Source organism: Barbus barbus, assembly GCF_936440315.1.
Source record: "Barbus barbus genome assembly, chromosome: 36".
NCBI lineage: Eukaryota > Metazoa > Chordata > Actinopteri > Cypriniformes > Cyprinidae > Barbus > Barbus barbus.
The window spans coordinates 7,878,524-7,905,916 of NC_136714.1; the positions used below are offsets into that span (position 1 = coordinate 7,878,524).

At 37.2% G+C, this 27,393-nt stretch overlaps 1 protein-coding gene across 2 annotated transcripts in view; it reads left to right on the top strand.

Annotated features, from left to right (window-relative positions):
- Nucleotides 1–1,179: 1,179 nt before the first annotated feature.
- The window catches only part of LOC306856123 (bifunctional heparan sulfate N-deacetylase/N-sulfotransferase 1-like), a 97,321-nt gene continuing 71,107 nt past the window's right edge, over nucleotides 1,180–27,393 (top strand). The window contains exon 1 of one of the 2 annotated variants that reach the window (XM_079395154.1): nucleotides 1,180–1,407. The gene's annotated coding sequence lies outside the window, so the exon portion shown is untranslated. Of the gene's footprint in view, nucleotides 2,113–27,393 lie in introns of both variants that reach the window. The other variant, XM_079395153.1, reaches the window with a different exon arrangement.

The window sequence follows — 27,393 nt, forward strand, 5'->3', positions numbered from 1 at the left end:
TCTATCTATCTATCTATCTATCTATCTATCTATCTATCAGTCCGTCCCTCCCTCCCTCCACCCACCCATCTGTCTGTCTCTCTATCTCTCTGTCTGTGTCTATCATCGGTGCCCCTCTCCCCTCCATCCTGGACATTTTCCTTACACGATGCTCCAGCAAAACCAACAGCATCATGAAGGACTCCACCCATCCCTCCCACAGTCTCTTCCAGCTCATCAGGAAGACGGTACCGGAGCATCAGAGCCCGCTCCGCCAGACTGCTCAACAGCTTTTTCCCCCAGGCTGTGAGAGCCCTGAACTCAAATCACCCCGTCCCCGGTCCCCCTCTGAAACCCCATGCAAACCCCTACCTGCTGAAACATGGACCACCCCCCACCCCCAACCTTACCACACCAAAGAAAAAACTGTATGGAACTTTTTTTTGTGTAATTCGAACTGTGCTACACACAGGTGAGTGGGCCTGTACAAACCACCTGTAGTAACACTCTCCTCTGTGCACTAGACACTTTACACACACTGCTGCGTGTACACAATCCCACAAAAGACTCAGCAATATATGTATGTTTACATGCTCATGCACTACAAATCATCCTGCTCTGTTCCCCAACCAGCTGCTTGACTCAAAATGTCTCTCTGCACATGTACAGTATCTGTGAAGCATTCGTATAGTTTGTATTTATCTTTAATTTTTTTAGTTTGTATAGGGTAAATACTTATATATAGTATACTTATAGTTAAATCTGTCAGTAGGTTAGTTGTGTATAGGTTTATAGTGTTTTTTTACTTCATTGTTGTATGTCTGTATTTATGTAGCACCGTGGTCCTGCGAGGCACGACATTTCGTTCCACTGTATGTCCCCACATGTAGCGAGCGGAATGACGACAAAGCTCAACTTGATCGATCTATCTATCTATCTATCTATCTATCTATCTATCTATCTATCTATCTATCTATCTATCTATCTATCTATCTGCATTTTTTTTGTACGGTTTTGGTGAGGTTTGCACAAAATACGTATTACACAAAATACACACAAACCCAACTATGTACATTAATTATCCATCAATGCGGAGGACGCTGATCACTGCTAATATCCATCAAAGAGTTTATGTGTGATTATATCCCGCTAGGCTGCTGTCCACTAGCGGCGGAGGCGTGCGCTGCAGCCTCTGAATGAGCACTAGCCTGTGTCTGGAGAAGAGGGAGTCCAGTGTGTGAGAGAGGGACAGTCAGATTCGGGTTATGTTGGGTTCAGCCCAGCAGAGACGCACCGCTTACTCTGTACTCGGACTCTCGAGTCTCCCTAAAGCAGAGGGCTTACTTTATCAGGCTGAATACCTCCCATGCTACATTCATATTCCAGGATTGAAGAGTGTCTCACTGGCGCTGGCTTGATATTAACTTGGTGAATGGATCTTTTTTGAATTCTGGATCAGCTAACGTAACTTGCTAATATGTAAACTAAACGAATTTTATGAAAAAGCGTCAGCAGGTCTAGTTTTTGTCAAGGTTGGAACACAGCCAAATTATTATTACCTCGCAGAGATAGTGGCTAACGTTATAGTGTTTAGTTGGAATGGGTAGCAGGGTAGGTTCTGTGTGTCCGTCTTTAGCATAACAGCAGCCCCAAAGGCTGTTTCAAAACATAGCGAGCTGTCTATGTAGACAACATTTTTGGGCGTGTTCGAGCGATTCCCAAAAAGCTGTCTAGCTAGGCAGCTCACTAGATTTTGAAACACAGCTCAAAGTCTCTCTGGATCATGAACCTCATTTACCTTCTCCACAGTTTAGCCTAGCTTAGCCAGTCTGTTACTGCTGTGGACCTGTTTTGTGTTGGATAAACATCCACATTGCCCCAATATTTTCTAAAAGCGTTTGTAAACATAAAACAGCGCTAGGCACTGTGTTTTATGTGATAGTTTTATCCGTCCACCCCATCACAACTCGACATTAGCCGCCGTGCTGAATCTAAACGGGTCGACTAACAGTTAGCTGTTAGCAAGCTAACAAGCCAGAGAAGAGAAAGAAGTTTGGATTGTATTAAGTCCATTTTCTCCTGCGTTTGAATTGGATTATTTGGGAAGTTGTGTGGCTGTTTGAACGATTACAGGTCGGTATCTGTTTCTCTCTAGAGTTGTGGTTAATATTACAGATGTATTTCCAATTGTTACTTTATTTGTTACTTAAAATAATTGTGTTGTGAATTTTACTGTTTTTCTTTTTTCAAATCTTTTAAATGCAGTTTGCAACTGTAAAGGAGAGCCGTCTGGTATTGACTCAAATCTAAAAGATATGTTTTTGCAAAGCAGATTAGTAAAACTAAAATGTCATTATTCACTGTATGTGCAACCCAAATCAGTGCTTATGTGGAATAAACAAACACTATGACAGAATTGACTAAATATTGTCAAATATTCCACAAACAAATCAATGTTTTTTGTTTGTTTGTTTTTTTTTGCAGGTAAAAAAAAGGAATGTGCTTGTTAGTTTATAATTAGATTTGTGGCTTTATTTAAGCCTTTAATGTATTAAGGAGCTCATTAAGACGTTATAGTGCTGATGAAGTAATTGGAGTCTTAAGGTCTCTCGTTGAGATTTAGATTAACCTTCATGTGTCGTGAAATTTAGCCACTGGTCAAAGCGAGTTGCAAGCCCACCAGATATTTTTGCACATGCTTATTTAGCTGGGGTACACTGACTTTCTGTCTGAGCAGGGTCTTTGGGAAATATTGGCTGTAGGCGCTGAAAAACAGATTTGTGGGAAATCAGTGCAGTGGTTGCGGATGGAATATCTGTTAGTGCACAGCAAAACATGTTGGGGCAGCAGAGTGGTTTGTCTCTAGGATTAGGGCGAGAGGCTCTTGTTTTGCTGGTTGAAAAGCTGCATCTGAACGGAAAGGTTAGAAGATTCAATAATGAGAAGTGACAGGCATTCTGAACCTCCTTGCTGAATAGCCAGAGACGTTGAATGTCTGTGCTCATGCAGGTATTTATATCTGGTTTGAATGTGAATGACGGAGTCAGATGGAAACTAGGGGCATGGAAATAGGTGGCTCACAATGTGTGTGGCTCTGTGTGAAGCGAGATAAATATCAAATTGAGTTTTTCTTAAAAGAAAGGAAAAAGACCTTGCCGGCAATGCAGAGAGAACCTGAGTATGACCTCGAGTCAATAAAGGAAGATTTCAGACCGCTACTGGCAAAGAGCTGAGAGTAGTGAACTTTGAGTCAGCAAGTTGTGTGGCTCTCTCAACATCAGATCTGGTGCATTTTGACATGCACACCAGCTTAAAGGAATATTTAAAAGTTCAATACAAGTTAAGCTCAATTTGACAGCATTTGTCTTGGGCTGCAACTGTTTATTTTGATAATCGATTAGTCTGTCAATTGTCATTGATAAATTGGATGCAAACAGCCAAAATATATAAAATAAGTTATTACATCCTGCCCAGCATTGTTATCCAAACAGTGTGCAAAATTAAGAGTATATGTATAGGCTCTCTTATTAAAAAAAAAAAAATTGCAGTGGCATTTTAAACGTAAAATTTGATGTATACGTGGGTGTTCGTTTAGTGTAGTTTATTGGAGACTTGTTTTCTGTCAGGATGAGCCTTTATGCAAAATTGAATATTTTTGTGACTTTTATTTACAAATAAGGATATAAGTAGGGTTTGGTGCCGAAATATATTTAGTATGTACTAGAACTAGCGATCGACCGATATTTGGCATTTTTCAAATATCGGCATCGGCCGATAAGTTTTTCTATTTTAGCCGATGCGTTCGAGGCGGGACTTTTATTTTGACAGCGCTGAGAACAGCAGTGCCTGAGCACACAGCGCTCACATTCTCCCTCGTTTACTGTCGTCGTTAACAGTTCTGTCTAATACGGATAGAAGTCCATCTAATAATCAGATAGAACTGTTAAACAAAGGAATTAGCCTAAATGTATACAAAAAGTATTATAACAATTGCTTTTATATTATTAGTAACAAAGTATGTTTATTTTACACATTTAGTTTTTAAATCCATTTTCAAATGATTTCAAATTTCTTAAATATGAATTAAAATAAATAAAATTATATCGGCTATATGTCGGCCATCGGCCACCCTGCTTTCCAAGATATCGGCATCAGCATCGGCTGTCAAAAAAACAATATTGGCCAACCACTAACTAAAACCGAATCAGAAAGCAGATTTCGGTGCCACTTAAATGCCTGAGCGATTGATTGAAATATTTGTCCTCTGGTTCAATGAAACAGAAGTAATCACTGGCACCGCGCATGAAAAATAATTTCCAGACTGAGAAAATGCACGTTTTGTCCATTAGGGAATTCCTGGAGCATCATGAGTTCTTCTACGTCTGTGATGCATATGTGGAGTTTCTGCACGAGGGCACCCTCCGGCATGAATGAAATAAACATTACATGTGTTTATAGCGCTATAATGGCCAATCCATCCTATTTTGGGTAATTATAATTTTTTTTTTTCAAAGTATTGGTTCAGGCACCATATAGGCACTGGTACCGTATTAAAAGTATTGATTTGGCACCAGTATCGTAAAAAACCCAAACAATACCCAACCCAATACCAAATATAAGCGTCAAATGGAGTTATGCACTGAGAAAAACATGTATACATGTATATCACAGCATGCATGCACAGTTATCAATGATCAATTCGGTAATTTTCATGATCAGTTATTATAGATATTTTACTTCTTGATGCCCTACATGTTGCTTACTACACAAATAATTTTCACTCATCCTTACACTTTCCTTTAAGAGACGTTTTGGTAAAAGCATAAAGCGTATAATTTGTAAAACACTAATTCTTCTGTTTAAACATGCATTTTTTTGTGTTCACTTCTATTGTAAGTGCCTCACTCTAATTCAGATTTTTGCTTTTTTTCATTTAAAGAAAAGGAGAGAAGTTTAAACCATTTTTATGATAATTTTTTGTGGTCGACTTGAACCTGTGTTTTTCCTTAAAATATTGATGATTTTGTAACCCAGGGCTAAATGTTTATGCAGAATGAGGCTAGCAGCAGATGATTTTCATATGAGGTTGGTATTTTTGTGCAAACAGCAATAACGCCTGCAGCATTCCAAGTGCGGATATTCTGACCCTTCCCCCTCAGGTTAAAACCCCCTTTACTAGCGGATTGGACTCAAGTGATACATGTCTGTAGCGCATCTAATGCTCTTGAGCTCTCGCTGTGTAGTGCCATGGGTTCACCTCTCATGACTGGATAGAGCCAGGGGGTGGTCTGCCATGAGCAATCAGGCAAATTAAGCAGGGTAGTGGGAAGCTGAGTTTGGTTAGAGCTCGATTTCACTTCTGCAGCACATCAATAGCTTAGCTTTCTTCTCACTTTCTCTGAATAGCAGTGTTTTTGATAGATGAAGTGGATTTACATAACTGATGATGGAAATTGTTTTGAATCCCTATAGTTGCTGTTTACAGACATTACAACAAAGCTTTCAAATTACTAGTGATTGCGGGTTTTGCGTAATGCTGTCACGCATTTGGTTTTGAAAGAATTATGATTTATAGTAATAATATCCCAAATTGCATGGGAGCATTTGATTTGATAAAAATATCCTTCAAAAGGTATGATTTTAAAATCATAGTTTGACCCCAAATTGTATTTGGTCTATTTCTCCATATGTTGTTCTGAACCTCTATGACTTTCCATTTTCCCAGCTGTTCTTTTGCATGCTATGGAAGCAGTGGTTTCAAGCTTTAAGATTAATATTTCAAGGTTTAAGGAAAAAGGCCATTAAGTTGTCCATATGCCTTCTGAAGTCTCATGGTTAGCGATGCACAATATATATCACATATATATCAATAGGCTGGTATATATATTTAATCTGATTAAATGATAGTCAAATGTTCATGGGACCCAACATTTTTCTAGTTGGCCTATATTGTTAAACACAAATAAATTAGGCTAGTACTCTAAACAATGCTGGGTTAAATACAACCCAGTGCTGGGTAAATATTGGACAGAACTAGGGCGGGTAGATATGGGCAAAAATTCATACCTCTGTATTTTTTGGCTGATTTGCGGTATACGGTATATATATCTCGGTATGTTGGATTTGGATTAAACAAATAAAGTGAATGTATGCATGTAGGCATATATTATGTGCAAAAAATCACATTACATTGTAACATTGCAATCTAAAAACAAAAATAATGCTTTTAAAGCAGAAGTTAAATTTACTAAATGAAAATAATAAAGAAAACACAGACTAATTGAGTAAAAATGCTATTTTGATTACCCCATTACAGTTAGTGCTATCATAGAAATACACTTACTTGTAGGTTTAAAATTCTACTTGTCACGTTTATTGTCCAACTGCAAATATTTCAGAAAAATTTGTATTTTAGTCAAGAGTTATTGCGCTCCTATGTCAGTTGAAGTTTAGCGGAGAATCGCAAAGCAAAAGCTCATGCACTTCTGACAGCAAAATTGAAATATTAACATGACTTTTTTAACATTTAACATTAGCACGTTAACGCAAGCAAATTTTATTGCTTGCGTTAACGTGCTAATTTTGATAGCACTAATATATATATATATATATAGATTGTGTTTAACACACAAAAGAGTGACGATCAGGTCACAGAGAAGTATAGAAATTCTACATCGATTAAAAAAAAAAAAAAACTCGGCAGATACTCAGAATTTCCGGTATCGGAACGGTTCTGAAAAAATGGTATCGTTGCATCCCTTGTATTGTTTACATTTTATCGATACTGATACCGATACTGCTTATCGATACCGGTACTTATCTATACTCCTATCGATACTATTTGGTGCAAAAAGATATGTGAAAAGTTATTTTAATACTGCTGAACTATAGCAACTCTATTTAAGTTTGTCAGTCAAGAGCAGTGAGTTATTTTTCTCTGTGTTTTGTTTTATTAATATTAAATGAACAATTCACCCAAAATGAAAATCGTTTCATCATTGTACTCACTTTCAAGTTGTTTTAATGCGTTTCTTTCTTCTGTTGAACATAAAAGTTATTTTGAAGAATGCGGGAAACCAAACAGCTGCTGGTCGCCAGGTACTTCCGTAGTATTTTTTGCTACTATTAAATTCAGTGTGGACCAGCAACTGTTTGGTTACATTCTTCAAAATATCTTCTTTTGTGTTCAGCATAAGAAATAAATTAATACAGGTTTGGGACAACATGTGAGTGAGTAAATAATGACAGAAATTTAATTTTAGGGTGAACTATCCCTTTAATGACAATCGGCAGAATGTTTACTGTCCCTTTAAGACCTGCACGCATCTATTGTAACAGGCACGCGTCCGTTTTCTCTCAGCTGTTTACTTTCATTTTAGACATAACCAACTGAGTCTATGCATAAACTTGTGTGTTTTAACAGTATTAGCGGAAAAGATGGCTTAGTTCAGTAATCAGATGCTGTTTAACAGGCTTTTTAGTGTGCGTGCTTCGGGTGTACGGGCTCAGAAAAAGTGCACGTCAGAACAGCGCGTGAATGAAACGTTTAACCGGCAAGGCTTTAAAGCTCATGCAAATAATGGACTTTTGTGATTGCGAATAAGTTTCCCGTGAGAGTAACTCTACCGCTGAGTTAACACTGATATGAATGCATTGGCGTTGTACATTATATTGAGACGGAGGCACCAGAACTGCAGCTGATAGAATGTGTATATGCTACGATATTTCTTCAAAAGCATATCGTGGAGACAATTTAATCATCCACGATCAAAAATCATAATATCGCACACCCCTACGCGGGCCCACACTTTCGAACGTTTCACTCTTGCTGCGATGACTGATTGCATGCAAACAAACACCAGGCGCGTATGGATATCACACGCACGTCGAGCAAACATCGGCCACATCATTCAGTGAAGGAAAATGACAAGCAGCAGCTTCTAATTCGCCATTAACATTGAAGTATACAGAGATAAAACAACGCAAGTATCGATAACATTTGTGGAGTATAGAGTATAATTTGTCCTGAAGCTTATCAGTAGTCCGGTATTGACCCAGTTACATACCGGCCCAAAAAAAAAAAAGGTTCTCGGTACCCATCCCTAATTTATTGGTAGTTTAATTTGACAAAATTTAGATTGATTGCATAAAATACAAGTTAAATTGCACACATTTAAACCTTTTTTATCCTTTTTGGGGTTTGACAGTCTGTGGTCAGTGTATGCTTTCTCAGTTTTTCTAGAGAGCTCTTTTTAAGCATTCATGCTGATGTGAGTCATTTTGGCTGTTCTGTTCTTGTAGGTGTAGTTTTAGAACAAAGTCTCTGAATCCTATAATTTGCCATTCCTTAAATTCGTGGTATATGTCAACTAGTGCTTAAGATGAGATTTCAGGTCAGGGTAATAAATGAAAAAAATATAATGTCTATATGTAGACCTTGATTTTGTCAGAACACTATGAAGAAGTGTCATGTACCATCAGTTGAAATGGGAAATGCGTTTCATAATCGCCATGTACAGATCAGCAGCTATTCTTGAGAAAATTGGTAACACATCATCATTTCCATGTTAATTTACTTCATGTCCTCCACCACCGGATATAGACCTCTGGATGAGGTCAAGTGTTTGTTGTCAATGTAATATAGATAAAATGCATAAAGGCATCATGAAGCTTAATATCTTTCTTGATTATAGAAGCCTGATTGTTGGGAGTTAGACACAATATGCTGTGTTATGGAATTTACTTTTAGGACTATCAAAAATGCTGATCGTGTTTTATTTACAATGTGATTACATATCTAGTCAATGAAAATGTTTTTGATTTTGTTCTCAGACTTCAGATTTCCACCTGGCGAATGATAAATTGGGAGAAAATTCCATACTTAAAGGCCAGTAAGCAACAGCATCATGGAGACAACTTTTGCCACTCACCTTTTCTTTTTTGAAAATTGAAAGGTCGAGTTGTTTGTATGCTCTCGCCCATTTCCTGTATGATGGAGGCCAGGAATATTGAAAAACATCTCATTTGTTGCATAACATAAGAGCCTGTGCTTTCCCCCCCCCCCCCCCCATGTTTGATTAATGCTCAGATGTCTCATGGTTGATTAGTTGACATGAAGTCAAGTTCGCACATGAATTAGCGTAATTGCTCTTCAGTAATTAAAGCCAGCTTCGTATGAAGAGCGACTCCTTGCCAAGACTCAGTCAGCGAAGCTTGAAGTTTGAGCCGGTGACAGATAATGTATTGAACAGGCTCTGGAGTACATCCTTTTATCACTACTGTTCTTTTTATATTTGTTGACAAGTGACCCAAGATGGTGCTGGTTTCTGTTCATGCGAAGTGTAAGTGCACTTTGGGTCATTGACTGAAAGTTGGTTGAGTTTCTGCTGAGTGCAAAAGTTTTAATGACTGTAGTAATCTAAATGCTCAGCTGCTGCCCTTGAACTGCCTGTTTCATTTCACAGCAAATGAAATTAAACAGGCCTGCCTGTTATCAGCCTTTTTAGGGATTTTCTGTTCATTTAACTTATCAGGAATATTGTGCAACTGCATGGATATCAAATATTTTAGGTGTTACTTTATGCCCTGAAAATAAATTTCTGGCTCTATAGGGCCCTATTAAATCCATTAACTCTTTTTTTTTTTTAATCTTTTATCTTTTCAAATTCGGTTTCAGATTTGTTTTGTTGAAGTTTTTCTGGATTACATTTTAATGGGTAATTTAAATTTAACGTAAGCAAAAGGCATGCCTAATTGATCAAAATCATGAAATTAATACAATTTATCACGTTCAATGGAAATTTCATTTTAGGGCCTTATTAAATTTTCTATTAATTTTCACCAAATTCTGTGTTTTTCATTTTAATTTAGCATAATTTAATCTGCATAATGTTTTAATGGTTTAATAACATTTTAATAATTAAAAAGCATGTCTAATCAATTAAATTCATAACTTTTTAAAATAATTTATTGAATTTTTACGATAATAGGGCTCTGTGAAATGCTTTTATTTTTCTTTGTTGTCGGTTTGAATTTTTCTACAAAATTATTAAAATCAATCAGTGTCACCAAAGCTAATATGAGTATAATTATTGTTTTTGTCTTGATGACATATCTAAAAAGAAAGCTAATATGTCAGAAGAGCTTTTTTTTAGCAAACATTTATTAAATATTCAGGCTTCTCCACTTACTAATTTGTAAGATGTAAAAAACATATGCGAATCCGTAAGACATAAACTGTATGTAAACGTATGCATCACTGCACAAGATATTTTTTAATCTGATTGAGAAAAAGGTTAAATTCAAGCATTTATATATTTAATAGTTTTTTTTCCTATTGATCAGGTCTACACCACCCCTACCAGTCTCAACGAAATTAGCTCAGTCCAGTTGAGCCAGTAACTAACAGATTACTTTGTTGCATTTAAACAGCTGTTTAGAACAACAAAGAATTCCTTTCATATACTATTCATTTTCCACTCTCGTTTGCACTGCGGGAAGTCTGCACCATAATGCCATTCGCTACACTGCAGCGTCACCGTTGTTGTGCAGCATCACGACAGTGCCAACAACCGAGAAGCTCGCCGGTGGTTCTGTAACGCAATCACTCTTAATGGCATTGAAACGTCTGGGATTCTCTCTAAATCTAATGCTGAAGTTTCAGATGCATGTTATACAAGCAATTAACTCTATTGCTCTGCTATGGCGGTATTATTAAAATAATGGACACTTAGCAGAAACTCAACCAGCTGTTTTTCCACTGCTAATCTTTTAATGTTGAAGGGAGGCGAGGTAAAGGCATTTATTTTTCATCTGAGTCCCAGAATTATCCTTCATTTTCTTTTCATAAGCTCTCTTATCATTAAAAGGTCCTACAGTCTTTTAGGATCCATTAAACGTGAGCGTAATTGTGTGGTCGGACTAATCTTTCGAGTCTTATCTGTAGTATATCACAGAGAGGATGGCTTTTCATTGGTTGAGCCTGATCCAATCAGAGAGAAAGTACTGCGCAATAGCAGTCAGGTCCCGTGTTTTATGTGCTAATGTTGCCTCATTCAACCTTAGTGACATTGGGGTGGTGGAACTTAGAAAATGAGATGTGAAAAACACCAATCAGAGCCCAAGTGATTTGTGGAGGCCCCAGAAGAGCTCTCGGGTGTGATCAAATCCTGGCACGGGTTTCAAAAAGCCTCATTATCTGTACTCCCACAAACACAAATTATCGCTCCACCCTGAAATGAATTCTCGCATACACCCTTAAATCACGCTTTCCTCCCTAACTTTAGCTACTGCTTAACATTTCACCAGCTCTAGTACTATAGTATCCCACAGGCTTGTTTATACATCCAGGTACATAGTTGGATTTCATGTACCTTGTCATCCTGTTCAAGGAGTTAAGGAGACTGTCACGCAGAGTGCTCCCCACCTGTGTCATCCTCTGCCCTCTCCGCCAGCCCCCACATCTCCTCCGACGCTGATTCTGTTGGATGTGCAGGGAAGAGTAATTAATCTCCAGGAGGAGCGTGCCAGATCGGGGCACTGCATAACAATTTGTCGTCTTCGCCGGGGCGTTGGCAAAATTTTTGCCTGGCGCGATCTCCCCCTGCTCTCTTCCTGCTGGAACGTAACACTGAGCAAGCTGTCGCTTCTCGTCTCCGTCAACACGCCAGTGTTTGTGTTCACTTCGCCCCAGTATCGGCTTCTCGTCATCCGAGCAGGGGTACATCAGCAGCTGCCTGCTTATCTTTTGCCATGCCTGAGACACTCCACTTCATTAATAGGTGCCAGTGTTGCTATGATGATGCCTGGAGGTCAGATCCCACAGTGCCCTGAGATGGAAATAAACAAACTTGAGTCAAGATATAATCTAACAAATAAGGAATGTCACCTTTTTTTTATCGGTTTTAGTTTAAAGCAGGGGTGTCAAACTCAGTTCCTGGGGGGCCACAGCCCTGCACAGTTTAGATGCAATCCCAATTAAGCACACCTGATCCAGCTAATCAAGTCATTACAGCTTATTTGAAAACAACATGGTATGTGAGTTGGAGCAGTTTTGGAACTAAACTCTGCAGGGTTGCGGCTAGGGCTGTGTATTGGCTAGAATCTGGCGATACGATATGTATCACGATACAGGGGTTTCGTTACGATATATTACGATACTGTAAGCAAGGCGATATATTGGGATATTTCTTATTTTAGGAATAGGATATATATACAAACCATATGCAAACCTTAGCAAAAAATAAATAAAACTAGTTTAACCAGAACACACTGGGATCTATCTGCATTTGCAATAATCGGTCCCTATAACATTCAACATTACTGAACCACTTTGTGTGCAGTACGAGTAAAGGGGGAAATATTCAAGTGCTGGCATGATGATGTATAAAATGTATTTTATAAAAAGATAAAAATATATATTTATAGACACTACTTTAAAGGTTCACAGTTTAAGTTTAAAATTGTGACATACAATGTCATAACATTTGATCTGAACAAAAAATGACATCTGCTTAGTATCAATTTTTTTCTTTTTTTATATTGATATTCCGTTTTGAAGAATTGATACAGTATTGCCAAGCAAAATATCGCGATACTCACGTGTATCGATATTTTCTTACACCCCTAGTTCGGCCCTCCAGGAACTGAGTTTGACACTCTTGGTTTAAAGAGAGAGTTCACCCAAAATTGAAAATTCTGTCATTAATTACTCAGTCATGTCATTCCAAATGTGTGAGACCTTTGTTCATCTTCACAGCACAAATTCAGATATTTTTGATGAAATCTGAGAGCTTTCTGACCGCAACGCAACTATCACGTTCAAGGCCCAGAAAGATAGTAAGGAGTGGTTCAATCGTAATTTTATGAAGCTGCAAGAATACTTTTTGTGCGAAAAGAAAACAAAATATCGACTTTATTCAACAATTTCTTCTCCTCTGGATCATAAAAAAAAGATACCCAACCCTACTTACTAATACTATTTTATGTATTTAATTTGCCAGTCATGTCACCACGAACTGACAGCAGAGAACCATAAACACAAATTCTTTCTTCTGCGGAACACAAAAGAAGCCATTTTGAAATATGTATGTTTTGTTTTTCTCTTCATACAAAGAAAGTCAATGGCTTTTGTTGTTTTGGCCTCATTGACTTTCAGTGATTGAAGAAAAACTATTTAAACATTTTAAGTATCTTCTTTTGTGTTTCATAGAAGAAAAGTCATAGAGGTTTGATGAGGAGATGTTTTGATGAGGAGATGTCGATGATGACAGAATTTTTATTCTTGGCTGAACTATCCCTTTAATACTGTGCAAAATAGTTGCTGCTATATGACAGTTCTTGATGAAATTGCTTAAACCCACTTTCATGTCTGAGACATATTAACTTTTCCATATAAGTTCCTCTTAAATTGTGCCATCTGGTCAAGTTTTTTCCTTCTTGCAAATTGAGTTCGTTTGGAGAGATCAGACAAGTTTCTCAGTAACCAGCCCATTCGGGGTTAAATTTGTCTTAAGAAGGCCTGCACATTTCCTGACAGATGGACAGCATTTGGAAGGAAAAACAACTGCTTTTGCTCTGAATTTTTATAAGCTGCTGGTTGTAGTTTGAGGTCTGGTAAAATGGCCACGATTTTCGTCTGAAATTTTAAGGATCTTTGCAGACAGCCGCATCCCGAGCTTGTTTCCATCAGCGGAAAAAAATCAAAACAAACCTGTAAGTTAATGGGATTTTTGTGTTTCTTGCTGATGAGTTGACACCTGTATTGTGAGGAGTGTGAGCATGTAGTTGTGTTGGCATCTGCTTGTGTTCTCTGATCTGGTCACACTTGTCTTTGGCGGAGCTCCAGGAAGGCTTTGCTCCTCTGGCAGCGGTGTTAACGCTTGGATGCCGGAGCGTCTTTGTTTCAAGCCTGAAACAGCAACACGCAGAGAAGACTATAGTATCAAATGCACTGAGCTGAGAAAGCTGCAATGTTTCCAGCACACATGACCGCTCGTGGTTTCTCAGCATAGTCCGATTGGGAAAACACGTCGGAGCCGTGAAAGCTTTAATCTGTGCATGATCCTGTAATGCAGCAGGCATGTACTGTGCAGCGGTGCAGGTGGGCTTTGCTGACGGCAGCGGTATTGCCACAGCATCTGTTATAACCACTGATACCGGCTAAACAATCTCTGCTGTGTTTAACATCCGTCCTGATAAATGAATGAACCTCATTCACCAGAGCCAGGTATAACAATGACTCATTAGTGCTGTTTGCTACGGTGCTATTACTCATACATGGGATTATGGTTTTTCAAAACCCATAACTCTAAATATTTAATGTTAGCACATAACTCATCCTGCACCATTTGTGCTACAGACATGAATGAGATCTTGTTTCTAAGCATTCAGCGAATCACAGAGCAACAATTGAGATGGTAAGCAATAATATTTGTTTCAAATATATTCCGTCTCTGAATAGATTTTTTTTTTTTTTTTTAGTATATGTCTTTCATAGATTATGCACATTGCAGACTAAAACCTGTATCCAACTCAAGTAAGCTTTATTTTATTATTTTATTTTTTTTATGGATTTTGTCAATTTTGTATTTTTATCTTGGTTTCCATTTGTGTAAATGTTTTAAAATATTTGCATAAAATTTACGTAATAATGCACTGATATTAAAATTGATTTCAATATAAATTCTATTTTTTTAAAATATATTTAATTTTTAATATACGCATGTATTCAAACACTTTATTTTTCTAACTTAAAAATAAACCACTAACATAAATTGATTTTGATTGCTACTAATGAAACATATGAAATGTAATGCTACAAGTATACTGTATAAAATGGATATTCTTTTTGGAGATCTGATACATTATAATTTTGACAGTGTTATTAAATAATTAATAGGGCTGCACGATTAAATCGAATGCAATTTCCATGCGCATTTTGTCAGTAAAGCCGGTTCTGTAATCAGCAGTAAATCTCCATCACCTGCTTTCAGATGGAGCAGCATTTAGTACACAAAGCCGTAGTTCACTGACAAGTTACGGAAAAAAAATCGCAGACGATATTATTGCACGATTATGAAATGCGTAGCATTTACTATGTTTGCGTAGCTTCTCAGTGAACTACGGCTCTGAGTATTAGATGCTGCTCTATCTGAAAGCATGTAAAAATACCACATTTAACAACATGTTTTTACTCCAAACTCACTTCATAACGTTAATCGAGTGTTTGAAATGAATCCTTCTGTGAGATGATGTGGATTCTTACACAGAATAAGGCACGCAACATTTTTCATAGTATTCTAAGCAGTGATAAAGTCATTGCATTATATATATACTTTATTATAATTATAAGAACTCAGATAAACCATATATTGTTGTAGTCACGTTGAATCAATGAAAACAATGAACTCTTCTGTTTATCCAGCAATGGCTATAGGCATTTCCTGGGTTTCTGCTGTGGGGCGTATTTGGGGTTTCCGCACCAGAGCGCCCTGGATGGAGATTTACTACTGATCACAGAAGCATGCTTCACTGAGAGATACGTGAGACAATCGCAGCTTCTGTCTAATCGCGATTGCGATTTCATTTCGATTTATCGTGCAGCCCTAATAATTCGTTTAATTTAAGTGCCTGTTTACTGTAATTAAGCGTTAGTATCCGTTCATACAGAGTGCGTTTTTGTTTTAAAAACCAGGGTAGTGGGATTTACAAAAAAACAAGCTTTTAACTTGAGCTCTGCATTTTTAGAACACTGTCATGTGCGTGACACGAGATGCAAACATTAATATCCATTTTTTTTGGGCTTTCCTGTGGTTCAAACAGTGGAGTGTGGGGCTAGCAACGCCAGGGTCATGGGTTTTACTCCCAGGGAAAGCAAGAACTGATAAAATGTAAATGTGCACATTTAATACATTGTTATTTTAAATCTAAATGCGTCCATCTAGCATGTTTACATAAAAAATAAAAAAACATTGAAAAGCAGTACAGTGGCCTTAAGGCCCATTCTCACAAAGAACGATCACTATATTAGCATCCACAACATTGCACAACAACATACTGTTTTTTTATGGGTGCATGTTGCAATTATGCCATCCGCTGCTGTAAATGCTCAAGCTCTGTTTTTAGTGTTTATCAGCTGGAAAAAATCATTCTGAAAGTGATTAATTCCAACAATATTGTTGCTCTTTGTTATCGTTATAATTGTAGTGTGGACTTCCCTATTCACATGGAATTAAAACAGTTATTAAAACTTTACAGTTATAATTATCACAAGGGTCGTCTAAATGGTATATACATAAAGCATAAACATAGCTGTGTCCTGGAGACCACATGCACTTTCCTAGCATCGGGGAGTGTTTTGGCAGAGTTTTTAGTTGGAGTTTGGCACTCTTGTCAAAACTGACAAGTAAACACACTCAAATATCAGGACACATGGCTGGACTTCCACTCTTTACTTAGTCTTGTAAGGCTAATATTTCTCTCTCTCTTGTCTGAACATGTTTTTGTGTATGTGAAAAGGTATTAAAAATTGAATGCATCAGTCTTTGTAAATGGAAGACTGATGACATGTCATTAGGTCATGCTTTGGCGGAGCTATGGCGTTGTTTTGTGTTCCCTTTAGGCAGCTGCTGCCTTTTGTCCCTGCTTTATTTTTGCTTGACTGTATTTAGGCATCAGTGTTTTCATCAGGCCTCAGATGGGTTATTCGCTGTTGAATGTGTGCTGAGACTGATATTCGCATTGTTAAACGGGCCTCCAACCAACATTTTTACATTCGCCTAATAATGAGTGATTAAATTCCCTAATGAATCCATTGGTATTAGAAGAACATCGGCTGCTTCATGTGTTTATAGCTGATGTCAGCAAGTTTGTGTTTTAATTACATAACAGGGCTCTAGACTAACTTGTTGCACTGGTGCGCCTAACTTTTTTTCTTAGGTGCACCAGCACAAAAATTAGGTGCACCCAAATTTTCATATAGGCAATATTAACTTGTAAATGATTAACTAACAATCTGGTCAACATAAAGTTCTTTATCTGAAGCACAATTCTACAAGAAAGGTAACTTACTGAAAAAGTGTTGGTGCTTAAAGTGCTTCACTAAACTGAAATTTAAACTTAAAACATCTCAAGATAAATGAAATGAAAAGAAAATCTAAATTGTGTTTTAAGGGCTTCAAACTGAACATCTCATGGCTCAATGTCTTATGGACTATCCTCCATTGCAGTCACATGCCCCTCGGATGGCCAACTCCTGTAGTTTGGCCTTTTTGATCTTTGGCCTTGGTTAAACCAGCTGGCCACACTCTCTCTAGCATCAAAATCTTCCAGACTTGGCCCGTCTACACTGATTCTTATCAGATCTTCCACTGTGTCTGAATGAAGGGATGCTCTAGTGTCTGATTTGATCCTCTTCTGTGCAGAGAACCCTCTCTCACAAACTTCAGCTGAGACTGGGAGGACCAGCATAATGTGTACAAGGTGCAGGATGTTCTGGGGGAAAAAAATACATTCAAGAGATTTATTTAAGCAATGTGTGTTAGATAGCAAAACTGACACAATCTTAAGAAAGAACATTAACAAAAACTGACCTTGTACTCTGAGCAGTAGGGCTGTCTGGTCAACATGAGCTCCCAAAGGCTGAGGTAGGTCTTGTCTTTGAATATCCTAGCAATTAACAGCTTCAAGCCTACAAGCTCTTCTTTTGCAAGCTCAGTGTTTACACCATTTCTGAAAATGATGTGGATTACACCGCTAATCAGTGTTCACATGAACAAAACTTACCTTCTCAGGACTGTGGAGAAGTGATCCAAGAGAAAAGTTGTCACAACCATGGTCCACTAAGTCCTCTTGGTTCTCTGGCCAGCTATCTTGATTGAAAATGTTGAAGCATTTGACAGCCTTGGTTGTGTCAGACTCAGAAGCACTCTCCCCTGTTTTAAGAACAAATACATTTTAGTAAACGAGTAACAATATTTCTCATCTACATGTGTTTATAAGACCGGTGACCACACTTGCCTAGGAGGCTACTGAATCTTGCTTTCAGATGTTTTACAGTGGATTTGATTGTTGCATCCATTACTTCTTTAAGTTTAGTGGCAGCAACACCATCTCCTGCCAGCTTTGATGCCTCTCCTTTGAGTGTTATTGTCTGTGTGTTGCATAAACCATAAATAGAAATTGTGAGTTAGATATTAGAAATATTTGTAAAAATAGACTGTTCTCTGTTCAAATGGGAGACAGAACCATACATATACCTGGAATTTGTAGATTGCCGTTTCACCCTCTTCCTGCTGCTGCCTAATGACCACAAACACAATTCAAATGTACACATCCCCCTTACCTGTGGTAGGATGATCTCATTCCTCTAAAGTAGGGGGCTAAACTTAATAATGCCACTGAACACGTCTGCAATAAAATGGCAAAAGGCCACAAAAGTGGCATCTTCCATTGATTTGATTTCTTAACCTGTATCATGCAACAGTAAAAATTAGTCACATAGAACACAGATTAACTAAATTCCTAAAAAAAATAATAATAATCTATAACAATGGCGTAAATTAAGTAATACTTTTTAGCAAAGATGCATTAAATTGATCAAAAGTGACAGTAATGACATTGTTGCAAAATTAGCATCAAATCAGCATATTAGAATGATTTCTGAAGGATCATGTGACACTGAAGTCTGGCGTAATAATGCTGAAAAATTTACTTTGCCATTACCTAAGTTTTATTTTAAAATATATTAAAATAAACAACGATTTAAAATTGTAATAACATTTTACTATATTACTGTTTTTGCTTTTTTTTTTTTTTTTTTTTTTTACAAATAAATGCATTCTTATTGATAAAAATGATCAATTAAAATTTATCAATCAATTAAAACAAAATTTTTTACCAACCAAACGGTAGTTTACTGCTAATGCTTAGTTATAATTTGTTTGTTAAAATGTTTTAAATGTATATTTTATATTTCTTGTATTTTATGATAAATATTTAAAATAAATAATTTTAATTGATTTGTTTTTTTTAGCTGTGCTAATAGATGTATTTTTAAAATATATATATTGAAGGAGGGAACAAAGCCGTATCTTGGGATCAAAACATCATAGAAACTTGGGGTGGATTGATTTGTTTATTTAATTATCTGGCCTAGTAAGAATCCAGTTATGAATGAATGAATGAATGATGCATTTATATAGCGCATTTATTGTGTATTGCCGTACACCCAAAGCGCTTTACAATCATGTGGGGGGTCTCTCCTCAACCACCACCAGTGTGCAGCATCCACTTGGATGATGCGACGGCAGCCACAGCACAACGGCGCCAGTGCGCTCACCACACACCAGCTACAGGTGGAGAGGAGAGTGTGATAGAGCCAATCAAAACACATCTAGTTATAACAAATCTAGCAATGGCACAGCAAATCAGAACAGCTTAGCAAATGCATAACTATGCCAAAGGAACAACAGCATCTTGCATTGCCACATTTTGTAGTTATATTTGCTCCATGAAGTTGCATCATTGTTTACACATCTCTGAGACTGTAAAGAATTAAATTATCTTGAGCATGTCTGGAAAGGTCAGTGACAAAAGCGCACATTCGTAATCTCAATCAAATGTGAGAGTGCCTGAGCTTTTTTGATTACTTTTGCAGAGGAGAGGAATTGAGTTCAGAAGTCAAGAGCAGTGGCAAAATGACTGCCTTGTTTTTCTCCCCCATCTACTTTGTTTTGGTGGAGAGCCGACAAAAGGCTGCTTTGTCACGGAGAACAGCATTGAAACAGGGAGCAGAGACAAGGGAATGGCAGAGGTTCAAGTCCAGAAGCCCCTGAGCTCGAGCATCTCTCCCTTACTTCAGGATAGAACCCAGCAGCCTTGGCGTCAGTTCTTTGAGTTAACAAAGGGATCCACATGATCCTAAAAGTCTTTAGGAGAGAGGGTCTAAGTTTGAAATAATTTAGTTTTATTATTATTATTTTTTTAAGTTTTGGGAAGAAGTCTCTTGTGCGTACCAAGGCTGCATTAATTTGATCAAAAAATAATAAAAACTGTAATGTTGTCAAATGTGATTACAATTTAAAATAATTATTTGTTTTAATGTATTTTAAAATGCAATTTATTTTTTAGCAGCCATTACTCTAGTTTTTAGTCTCACGTGATCCTTCAGAAATCGCTCTAATATGCTGTAATAAGCATTCAAATATGCTCTAATTAGGGATGTTCGATTTAACCGTTAATGGACCGATTAAGAATTTAAACGGTTTAATGTCATTTATTTATTTTTGTCAGTAATTTATCAAAATATTTCAAAAGGTTTGCTGCATGATTAAAATAAGCTACAAAAAAAAAAAAAAATTGCCTATAAGTCGCATTTTATTATTTGATTCAGAAATAGGCCGACGCGAATTACAAACATTATAATAAACACTGTAAACACAGCTAGGCTATTTTAGTTCCTCTCACTACACAACAAATCCTTTCAAATAACAGTAGGCTATTTAGAAAAGAACAAGAATTAAAAATGTAAGTAACTGAAACCAATGTTGGGTCTGTTGTTCGACACAAAATTAAATGTTTCAGAATTCGCGATTGTATTTGAATGGCAAAATATTATTTACCTTTTATTAGGCCTATTTCAGTCACGTCCCAATATCCACGTTAAACAAAATGTTTTGCATAACTTCACGCCGGTATGGTGATAACGCTTAACGGCATAGATTTTACTACATATTTACTACTGAGCAGTGTGTTTTTTTTCCATATGTTTGACTGATTGTTTTTCATTATGATAGTGAACAGGCTGCATTGTCAAGGTAGAATGCTTAACTGTGTGCGCGCATGCGTCGCTGGTGCAATCACTTGACCCCCCCCCCCCCTTCTAACAGTGGAAGCAACTACTCCTTTTAGTCATGAAGATAATCGGAATTGTAGAAGGTTTACTTTTATTTTTGTACATTCACAATAAAAACAAATCTTTGTGCTTTTGTAAAATAAGCCTACAAAAATAGGATGCCGCTTTCTGCTGTCTGGTTTCCTTTCACGCAACACAAGAATGAACCGAAACGCTGCTTAGGCTACTTGTTGCACAGTTTTTCTTTCATTTTCTTAAATTATTAAGTGAAAATATATTTCTCGTATAGGCCTGTTTATTCGTAATAATAATAATATATATATTATATATTCGGGCCGGTCATGCGAAAAATCGACCGATTCCAATCACTGGCCGGTTAATCGGTGCATATTTACACAACATCTCCCTCGGACTGGGGCTCCATGCAAGATCTCACCTTGTGGAGTTTCAACAATCATGAGATCGGTGAGAAATCAACCCAGAACTACACGGGAGGATCTTGTCAATGATCTCAAGGCAGCTGGGGCCATAGTCACCAAGACAACAATTGGTAACACACTACGCCGTGAAGGACTGAAATCCTGCAGTGCCCGCAAGGTACAGGCCCGTCGGAAGTTTGTCAGTGATTCAGAGGAGAACTGGGTGAAAGTGTTGTGGTCAGATGAGACCAAAATCAAGCTCTTTGGCATCAACTCAACTTGCCGTGTTTGGAGGAGGAGGAATGCTGCCTATGACCCCAAGAACACCATCCCCACCATCAAACATGGAGGTGGAAACATTATGCTTTGGGTGTGTTTTTCTGCTAAAGGGACAGGACAACTTTACTGCAATCAAAGGGACGATGGACGGGGCCATGTACCCTCAGGGCCAGGGCATTGAAAATGGGTCGTTGATTGGTATTCCAGCATGACAATGACCCAAAACACATTAAGGTCCTGGAGTGGCCTAGCCAGTCTCCAGACCTTAATCCCATAGAAAATCTGTGGAGGGAGCTGAAGGTTCGAGTTGCCAAACGACTAGGAGAGGATCTGCAAAGAGGAGTGGGACAAAATCCCTCCTGAGATGTGTGCAAACCTGGTGGCCAACTACAAGAAACGTCTAACCTCTGTGATTGCCAACAACGGTTTTGCCACCAAGTACTAAGTCATGTTTTGTGAAAGGGTCAAATACTTATTTCACTCATTAAAATGCAAATCAATTTTATAACTTTTTTTGAAATCGTTTTCTGGAATTTTTTTTTGTTGTTATTCTGTCTCTCACTGTTCAAATAAACCTACCATTAAAATTATAGACTGATCATATATTTGTCAGTGGGAAAACGTACAAAATCAGCAGGAGAACAAAAATTTGTGAAAATGGCCTTTTATGGAGGAGTGAAAGCGCACTGCTGGAATGGGGGCGGAATGAGGCGCAATAATAATTTTATCTCGATTATTGTATTTTCATAATCGTTGGAGGCCGAAATTGAAATAAAATTGATTAATTGCACTGCCCTAGTTGCATTGTACAGCAAAGCTCTTGACCTCATATTGCTTCAAGAGATCTTTAAGGTTGAATCATCATTGTGTCTCTTCCTCTGATCTCTTTATTAGCTCTATATAATTATCTCAAGGGGCATCTCTAGAGACCTCATGTTTATGCATATTCAAGATTGATTAGTGCTCAGCTAAGTCCCCTGCTCCAAACACATTTCCATTCATGCAATAGAATACCTTTACTGGCAAGGTGGCTGCGTCTTAAAAGTGAAATTATTCTGAATAGCCGTGTGTTTTTACCGCAATCTTCTCCGTACCAACTTGTGTTTCCGGATTGCTGACATACAGGCTGCTTTCATTTCCCCATCTCAATTTTTTACGTGTTCGCTTTTGTCATTTTACTTTCTACTGCCTGAAACCCAGAGGCAAATCCGATGCGTAGCATCAAACTCGCGTGGGTAATTTTTCCTTTTCTCTGCTGTCGGTATTTGTTAGGATAAATGTAGGCCGAGAGGAAGAGAACAAGCCTGTGTGTCTCTTTGTAGACGTCTCTGTTAGCTCACGAAGACGACAAGCAGCATTTCTCACGATATCTTATACTCTGTCAAGCGCTCTCTGTCCTGGGCACAGATGGTGCTGGGAAAGCAGATGGGTCAGTCATTTTGATCCCCGTTGAAAGATTGGTTTTATATAAATTAGGACTACAGGGATTGATACGAAGAAGATTGGATAAGATTAAATTTGTGTTGTGATTGTATCATCAGTATAAAATTATATAAAAAGCAAAAATGGCTTTTTTTCCATTCTATTTGCTAAATTACCATAGGTCAGAGGTGATCACCTGATAAACCAGATCATCGGAGCGGATAATACAGGCTTCTTTGGAAGATCGAGTCGAGATGACCATCTTACGGTCATCAGAAGACCAGTTCCCATAATTCCTCCATGAGACACTGCCATTAGCTAATAGAAATGGAGGATAGTTTGTCAAGGAGGCTGTTCAATGCAGCATGGAGTTCTCGTTTAGTAGCCAGATGGTAATTGTTTCTCATGGAGGGCGGCTGTAAAAATTAATTTGCATGGCTTTTCTCAGTGATGGAACGTATGCGAGTTTTGGGATTCTATGAACCTGGAAATGCGTTTCTCATGTGGTCAGTCACATATTCAACATTTATTTAAATATCCTGTTTAACTATTTCCCCACCAATTTTTTTTTTTGTAAAGTTGCCAGCCACCACAAGCATTTTCACAAAACATTTTGTTGTATTAATATCTGGACATGTAATATATATATATATATATATATATATATATATATATATATATATATATATTAAAACGAAGAACAGAGACTCTGCATTAAAACAGGATGTATTCCAGCTTCATGAGCAAAAATCATGTTTTTGTCAAAGACTTCTGGATCAGATTGAGAATGATGATCAAACAGAGTAGATTGCTTCCATCAACATCCCCAAAGCTTACACAGTCCTATACCACTTCCCGGATTGACATTTCATTCAGTAACATTAGGCAGTGTTGATTTGCTGTTTAATGATTACATTAGTTTACATTGAGGCTTGTTTCTGCTTTTTCTTCACCATGGTTTTCTGTATTGTATTTTATCTTTCCAAATGATAGATGTTGACTTAAAAATGTGACAAGTAGCAGAAATAATTGAATGCAACCTCTTTACTTAAGGAAAACATCTGACCTGGCTACGTGGGCAAATGGTAAAATGATTAGTTGTGTAATCTGTAATTTCTAAAAAAAAAAAATTCTTCTGTGGGTATAGCCTTCATTTGCTGTCATGGTGATGTAATATAATTCTTGTAAACAATTTCCAAAATTTCAGAATTAAAGTGCGCATTACTGCAAAGTACTGCAGTTACTTTTAAATTTGACTGTTTTGTGTAAAGTGAAACACTGATGTGAAAATCAATTGTTTTTAAAAGCTACAAGTGAATTTAGGCATCACAATATTATAATGTACCTACAGAATGAAAAAAAAAGATTCATTTTGAGATGAAGATTGTTAAAGGATTACCTGGCTTTAAGTGAGCATTAGATGATGATAAATAGATGAAATTAACAATTAAATATTCAATATCAACCAATACTGATAAATTAAAAAATCTCTATATCAGCTGATGATGGTTGTGATATTAATATCTCATGCATCCCTTGACTATACTCGTGCAAAGTTAAGCAGGCATGTTTGCTGCATATTTGTGTTTGTATGCATATATGCATGTCTCTGAAATCCTGCTGGAGCTCATGCTCTTCAAATATGCTTTGAGAAGCTGTGGTGTGAAGTTCATGCCATCGCTGGGCAGCTATACATTACTGTCTGTTGAGCAATTGATTCAAATCTGTCGGACCATTATCATTACACCACATGAGGGATCGTAACGGAGCCAAGCTTTTACAGTTCTAGCTTTATTTTTCACCACCCACTTGTCAGGTGCCTGCTGTTCGTGAATGCCAGCAATGATGGACAATTTTTGAGAGCTTTACATTTACATTTACATTTATGCATTTAGCAGACGCTTTTATCCAAAGCGACTTACATTGCATTCAAGTTACAATTTTTACATTTTATCAGCTCTTGCCAAAGTATTTATGCCAAAAAGACTTGTGATTCTCAAAAGCCTTTGTGGTTAATAAAAAAAAAAAAAAAGTCCAAATTGAGGGGCGATCTGCGGAATAATTAAAAAGCAAGCACTTGTGTACCCCTTTTAGTCTGGGGAGGTTTTATTCATGGCAATCTGGAGGTGTTTTTTCAGTTGAATTCCTCTCTATAGATGTGCACCTACCTACACAAAACCCTCCTGCTGCGAAGCCATTATTGGGGGATGGTAATCAGTGGGCATATTTAGCCTTGAATCTCATGTGTGGCTAACAACAGAGTCTTGCTTGTCTGTTATGGAAAACTCTTCAATCTTACAGTTTGATTAGATGGTCTTGATCTACAACTTCTGCATTAGAACATTAGGTATTAAAGCAATAATTCAGCCAAATTAAAATTCACATCTTTTTGCAATCACATTCTCTCTTTTCTCTTATTTCACGTTCTCTCATCTGTACCTATCAAAGGTGGAAAAATATAAGCAGTTTGTTTCTCTGCCTTTGATCACTAATTAATTCAAATTCATTTGCGTGTTGTAATTCAAACTCATTGATGTCATTTCTAAGTGTGGCTCTGGTTTTGTGCAATAATCTAATTAGAAGAACATTCCAGATGTGTTAAACAGATTGAAATTCATAATCCGCTTGATTTAAGTTATGGTACATGAAAGAAAAAATTAGGGAACGTCAAGTCCTTAAAAGACTTATTCCAAGTTTCTAGCTTTGTGTGAGAAACCTTACAAAAATGTACAAAAGTTGCTACATTTTGAGCGGTCACATGACAAAACCAAAGGCATCGTCACAAAAAACTCTCAGAAGACTTAGGCTACGTCACACAAATCGCTTGCAATATGGATTTGAATTATGAAATATTGTTTATGATGCCTTTCTTGCCCAAGTGATTATAACTGCTTATTTAAATTATTAATGCACTGATAAATCATTTTAAAAGCATTTTAAGTGTATTTTTAGTAAAATGTAAACATTTCTCATTTTTAAGTAAACATTTTTAATAAAGTATTTTTAATACATTTAGTATTTTTTCTTTACCCTTTTGCCAAATAGTTTTTACCATTTTGATCATTTTAAACATTTAAATGTTAATAAGAAAACAGCTTTTTAAATGCATTTTAAGTGTATTTTTAGTAAAATGTAAACATTTCTAATTTAAGTAAACGTTTTTAATTCAGTATTTTTAATACATCATAAAAAAAAATGTTGCCTTTGCCAAAATCTTTTTACCATTTTATAATTTAAATGTGTTATTTTGTTACATTTTAAATATGAATAAGAAAAGAGTTTAAAATGTATTTTATGACAATTTGAGAAGTTTGTCTATCCTTGTTCTCATGTTTATAATTTTGTTAATAATAATTTAATTATTTTTCCTTTTAAATTAAGTGGCACTTCTAGCCCCCCATACTGGGCACTGTATGTTTGCATTAATGCAGTGCAGAATCATGACAACTTTAATTTTTGGGTGAAGTGTACAGATGTCCCATTGCTTCGGAGAGTTACGGGTTAGCTGACGGAGTCTTTTGGCTCATTGGGCCACTGTTGCATTGTCGCTACATCTTGAATTCACTGATCATGCACATGTGTTTTTATTCCTTGCCAACTTAAACATTTGGTTTTCTGGGATGTACTGAACATTATTGTTGTGAACTCCGTTAACATAATTTAGCTGGCTGACATAGACAAGGTCTGGCGAAATTGCAAGAATGACTTGTGATAGTCTTGAATGAAATGAGAATAGATGGGCCATAATTTACGTCATAATGCAAACTTTTTCATAGGGTGGGTTTCTTTGCTTCAGTGTAATGCAGAAAGGGTGCTGCGTCTCAGTGCGCTCATAAGCCACCACCTGGGTGTGGGAAAGGACCTGGAGTCATGCCAGGGTCTGCCGTGGAGAAGGCCAAGCCAGCGATGCATGGATCCAGAGCTGTCAGGGCTCCAGCTCCTCTTGCTCTGTCAGCCTCTTCAGCTGCTCATCCAGCCAGACAGCAGTGAGCTGCATTCCAACCCGGATTTAGGGGGTGAAAACCATTACTTCTCCACTGATATCCAAGATGGGTGATCTTGCACCGAGAAAGATTGGACCAACTGTGCATTGACCCAAGACATAATGTTTACTTAAACGTATTAATTCTATCTGTTCACATTCCTGTGGGCTGCTATGAAGGTACAACAGTTATTACTGCAAGCTGCCGAGTGAGAGAGAACTCATGAAATTGAAGTTTGGTGGCTTTTAGTCCATGTCTGTTCACTCTGAGGTGTCTATATGCTGGTGGTCTACAGAGGTTTGCAAAATAAAACAGACCGTAATATTTTACACATTTTAAAGAGCACAGGTTTTCCAAAAATATTTAAATAGACTTCTTGTTCTTTCAACTTTTTTTTTTAATTAGTTTTTTGTTTTGTTTTACTTTGTTTTTCTTAGTTTTTTTCTTTGTTTATTTT